This window comes from Miscanthus floridulus, chromosome 8 (genome assembly GCF_019320115.1).
Source record: "Miscanthus floridulus cultivar M001 chromosome 8, ASM1932011v1, whole genome shotgun sequence".
In the NCBI taxonomy this organism is placed as follows: Eukaryota; Viridiplantae; Streptophyta; class Magnoliopsida; order Poales; family Poaceae; genus Miscanthus; species Miscanthus floridulus.
The window spans coordinates 93,428,016-93,434,015 of record NC_089587.1 but is presented as its reverse complement, the minus strand read 5'-3'; positions in this window follow the sequence as shown (position 1 = coordinate 93,434,015).

Here is a 6,000-nt window from a genome sequence, read left to right as displayed (position 1 = left end):
GCCCCCTAGATTTGTTGGCCCATACAAGATTTGCAAAAAGATTGGAAAGCTCGCCTACAAACTCGAGCTACCTGAGGAATTGGTGGGTGTACATCCCGTATTTCATGTCTCACAGCTACACAAGTGTTTGAGGGTGTCCGATGAAGTAGTCCCAACTGATACACTTGACATTCAAGATACACTTGAGTATAGAGAACATCCTATCAGAATTCTGGACAGAGATACCAAAGAGACCTGAAGCAAGACTATTCCTATGTGCAAGATCCAATGGAGTAATCATACTGAGAGAGAAGCAACATGGGAGAGAGAGTCGGACCTCCGGCTACGATATCCTTACCTCTTTGAAGAGTACATTACACTTTAATCTCCAGGACGAGATTCTGTTAAGGGGGTAGGACTGTAACAACCCAAAAGTCCACACACCAAAAATCACAACTACAAATTTTTTCTTAAAAACTCCCATGTAGTGATGAGTGTCATGTATAGAAAGCCAACCTGAGGGCTGCATTAGGCATAACCCCAACCCAAGTCATCACATAAGCATAGCATGACATTTGCTGATTATGTTATTTAATTTCTAACAAATAAAGGGTTGCATACATTGTTAACTCAAATTGTGAGTTGGATCTTCATTTGCTTTATGTTATGCTTAACAATTCCATTAAAGTAATAAACCATAAAGTTATTATTAAACAAAATCCCCTAAACTACAATGAACAAGTTACCTCAGTTTTAAATTCAAATTCTAAACCAAATTTAAATTCAAACAAAGGAAAAGAAATGAAAAACAGAAAAAAGGAGAAGAAGGCCTCCCAGCCAGCTGCTCGGCCCAACCCACGCGACCAACTACCGGCCCCCCCTCCACTTCTCCCCCTCCGCTAGCCCATGCGCGCAGTAGGGCCGTGCCCCAACTCGCGCGCAACCAGGCCCCCTAGCTCGCGGCCCACAGCGCGTCGCCGCATGCCCCACGCGCTACCTGCTGGCTGACCTGTTCGCAGCGTGCCGTCTTGCCACTTAGTCCCCACATGTCAGCACACATCACCCACACCCACGCATTTCCCCATCTCCCTTGCAGGCCCAAATGCCGCTGGAACCCCACATGTCAGCCCTCCTATTCTTCTCTCCACACCCGCGCTCAACCGCCGTGCGACCAAGAGCCGACAGCGGTGGCAGGGGCGGGCCAGGGGTCATGCCCAGGGCATGTCCTGTCTCCCCCTTGGTGCATCACCCACGCGACCTCTGCGCCAACCACCCACGTCGGCAATGCCGTTTGATGCCCACGGTGCAGCACCAACCGTCCGCCCGTCTACCGAAGATGAGCTTAGAGCTCCGCTATAAAGCCATGCCCAGAGCCCGAGGGTTCTCCCAACGCCCACCGCCACCGGTGGTGGCCGACCACAGCACACTGAGCCAAGAGAGAAGAGTGGGGGAGAAAGTGGGGAAACATTGATGCCGCTGCGAAGGGGAAAAGCTCGCCGAGAACCGCCGGAAGCCGAGGGCGACGCCGTCGTCTACATCACCGATGTGTTTGGCATGGCACTGCACGGCTACCGGAGCTACACGGCCTCGAATCGACATGGCACCACCATCCATTCTTCCACGCCACCCATGGTGAGCCCCCCCTTCCGGTCTCCCTTTGCCACCGAACCTCACCGTCGGCCATGGCGCTCCACCCTGAGAGCGCGTAGGCCAGCGCCTTGTCTCCGGTCCGTAGGAACACATGCACCCACGCGCACACCTGAGACCACACCGTGACTACCCCACCAGAACCTCGTAGTGCCACCCGATGTGCCCGCCATCATCTTCATGGTCGCCGTGGCCACCGGGGAGCCCCTAATGGCACCTTGACGCCGAAGCCCCGCCTTGAGCCCTGGACGACTTGCTGTGCACCACGAATCCGCTGAGGCCCTTGTCTACCCAGTCGAGACACCGGAGAGCCTACAAATACGACCTCGCCACCGGCGACACTGCCGGGCCGCCGTTTGCCGTGGCCAGCGCCTCGGTGAGCCTCGGCCGCCACCTGGACTCCACCATCGAAGTTGCCATAGCCTTGGGGTACCTTTCCCCTCCCCAATTGGGCACGAGCACCACCACGAAGGCTCACAGCTAGCTCACCGACGGTAGGAGCACCACCGCAGGAGAAAAAACAGGGGAACACCTACCCTCACCGGCCACCCATGCGTGAGCTCGGTGCACGTGAGCCGAGACAAGGAGAAGAGACGGTGGACTGGTGTCCACCATGCACCCTGCCGTAAGTCCATGGACCATGAGCGCTGGTCCACCATGAGCCACACGGTGTGAGCCGCGCTGTGGATGAAGCCCAATAAGAGCCCACGGCCGTGATGTGGCAGCGTCACAGCATGCCACGTGTTCGGCCTGGCCTAGCCTAGACCGGCCCAACCCAAAGCACGTTTGAGACCCGGCCGTGTTGACCATTGACTGGTCAATGTTGACCATTCACTGGTCAATGTTGACCATTGACCTAGCCCCACATGTCAGTGACACGGACACTTTGGACCCACACGACAGACGCTGATGTCATGCTGATGTCACACGGGACCCACATGTCAGCAGCCCACGCAGCCAGGGTGACGTCATGCTGACGTCGTGTTGACATTAGCTGTTGACGTCAGTAGCCCAGGCCCCACATGTAAGTGACCCTGACTGTTGACCGTTGACCGTTGACTCACCGATGACCGACGTTGACTTTGACCGGACCCACCTGTTAGTGACCCAATGGCCTTTGGCCCCACCTGTCGGTGTGGACGACGTTGATGACGTCATGCTGACATCATGCTGATGTCAGCGGGACCCTACCTGTCAACTCGGGACCATGATGCTGGCGTCAGCAAGCCACGTGGACCAACCACAGCATAACACGTGTCAGCCTAGGATTAATTCAGCCTTTTTCCATTTTCAGAAATAGATTTAAACTTCGGAAATTCATAACTAATTCATATGGCCTCAGAAAAATACGAAACCAGGACCAAAATTCATCAAAAATCGAGCCCTACGCAATGAACCCATGTTTGAGTGCATTTGGCTCTTTTGAATTTTCATTGCTCCTTTGTGCTATTCTATAGACGTCGCTAACGCGACTATAATGCGATCGTTTGCAGACTTAGAGGAGCACCAGACCGACGAGGATCGTGAGTACCGTGAGGAGTACGGAGATGACTACACTGAAGGTGCCACATCCCACCCAATCTCGTAGCACCTATTACGCATGGCTAAAATAGAAATGCTAGTGCTTTACTTTGTTGTTATGATCACACTATGGTAGAACTTGCATGGTAGTATGCTTTCTTGATGGCCTTTACCTTGATGCAACCTTACCCCTACTCACCCTGCTGTTAGGCTAGTCACATGCTTGCTTATTATTTCTACTACGATTACACTACATTGATGCGTGTTGGAAACTGGTGATAATTGAACTATAAGGAGAATGCTGCGTGTGTGACTTGGGTGCATGGAGGGTGAGGGTTATGTCGACCAAGTTGGAGTATACGATGAGCCTGGGGCAAGTCTTGCCATGGGGTGCCCAGAATGGATACCTGTGGTGGGTAAATGGTATATGAGGTGGCCCTGGGTGTGAACCTATGATGGGAGGAGCCCAGGGTGGAGGTGCTGTGGTGGCACGGTAAATGGAAACCCTAATGGAGACATTCTGGCTTAGTCATCCCTAAGGACTTACTGGTACTCAGATTCACCAGGAAGCCTTACGTACCACTCACCCTATATGGTGCGGGACGGTCGGACTACTTGGTAGGATATTGCCACTACTACTAGGTTGATAGCGGACAGTGCGAGGGAGGTATGGGGTGCGGAGGATTTCCCCCACACCCTTTTGAGACTTCACGGAGACCTTGTGGACCTGGCTCATGACTCACAGTTTCAGCCACCCCAGACTAGACTTGGGGTGTACCAGGGCTGAATGGTAGAGTGGCATTATCCTAGGCTAGCAAGCGGCCGGAATCAGCCCAGTTGACGATGGTCAGCGAGGAAGGCGGATCTTGTGGTTATGTAAAACCTCTACAGAGTGTATGGTTGATCGATCGATACATGTGCCGACTTGTTGGCTATGGACCTTTCTTGGGTTTCGCTTAAACTAGATAGAGAGATGAGTCCTTCTTTTCTTCCCCCTGGAAGTGAGTGTTCGGTCGTAGCCAGGGGCTACGGGCCTTGAGACAGTGCCGAGAGGGAGTTGGCCTATCGACTGAGCGATGGTATGGTTATGGTATGGTGATGGTGTGGAGATGGTGGTATATCAATCCCAGGATCGAAACCTGGCTCTAGAATGGAAATGGGGTGGAATGTGTGTGGGAACGGCGTTAAAACTAGACAAACTACTATTATATATGCTAATGCATAGGAAACCCCAGCCTTATAGGTTCCTTTTTGCATATATCCAACTTGCATCCAATTTCCACAAAGCAATGCTCATAGGGTCATGAGTGGCCAGTACAAATCGTACTGATAAATTTTGGCACACAGGTTCTGCTGAGGAGTTTAGCTTCGAGGAGTTTGACGGATGAGGGGTTCGTGCCTACGCTCGAGTTTGGCGATCTTATCTTCAAGCTGTCCTGAATGAATGCTACTTTTGATTCCGCCAATGTGGTGATGTAATAATTTATGTAATTCCGCACTAATTGTACTCTGATATTATCGTTATATGGATGTGATATTCAACTGGAATTTGATTAATATGATCTACCACGGTCTTATTACACTTAAACTCAGTGGATTTCCCTTCGTGGAAATCGGGGTCGTTTCACTGACTACTATTGTCGATCAAATGAACTAACCGGACTCTCCAAGCTATGTCCGGTCACAACCAAACTGGTGTCCAGTCAGTCATTTGACTCTTCATTTACTTTCAATTCAAAATTCTTTGTGAATGAAGTTGACTTCTATTGATTTTGGGGCTATTCCTGAGCTACCTAGTGCTAAGTTTGACAAGTGTGCACCACACCTAATCCATTAGACTCACCTAGGTTAAGCTACTAGTCCATACCCCCCTTAATAGTATGGCCAAAGAAAAAACAAAGTCCTAAACTACTCTAAGTGTCTCTCCAACACCAAACGACACTTAGAACTAGTCCGTCCTTAACCTTGTCGTCCATCCTTTGAAAACCAAAACGATTTCCATCGACAGGGGCATGACAACCATGATTGCCCAATCAATTTCCATTACTATGACATAACTCAAATTGCCTCTTCAAAACACACATTAGTCATAGTAATCTCGTGTCATCATTAATCAATGAAACCCAACTGTGGGTCTAGATGCTTTCAATCTCCCCCTTTTTGGTGATTGATAACAACACAACCTCGAGTATGTAAAAGAGATGAGTGAGGTTTTCAACATGCTTGGTTCATATAAGCTTTTGACAATAAGAACAAAAGGATTAGGCATGCTTATATGACCCAAGCCAACATGGTGTACTCAAAAGATATTAATTAAGTATGAGTACATGAAGCACAACTCATTTGAATTGGAGTAAAACATAGAAGCAAAGTCAATGAGCATAACCAAGTGGCATGACATATATAAAACAATGTAGAGAGCACACATGTCACATAAGTCTCACCATCACATGTATATAATACAATGCATGAAAGTAAAGGTGAATACACAAAGTATCACACACGAAAGACCAAAAGAATCGAGTCCATCTCACATGCTCCCCCTAAATCTAACATACTCGGTCTCTAACATAATCGGTCCCTCTCCCCCTTTGGCATCAAGCACCAAAACCTAAAGGTTGGACGGCAGGACAGGAGCAGTCGAGTCGGGCACCGAGGTGCGTTTAGAGACTTGGAACTGAGCTGCATCATCCTCTGACCCTAAACTCTGAGGGGTCTGACCCTCTGTAGCTAGAAGTGAAGGTGAAGCAGTCTAGGTCTAGTCAGTAACTAGTGTGGCCTGTAACTCTACAGGTGTCACCATAGGAAGGGGAGCCACATCTGTCGCTATCGCTATCGCTGAAGCCTCAAGTG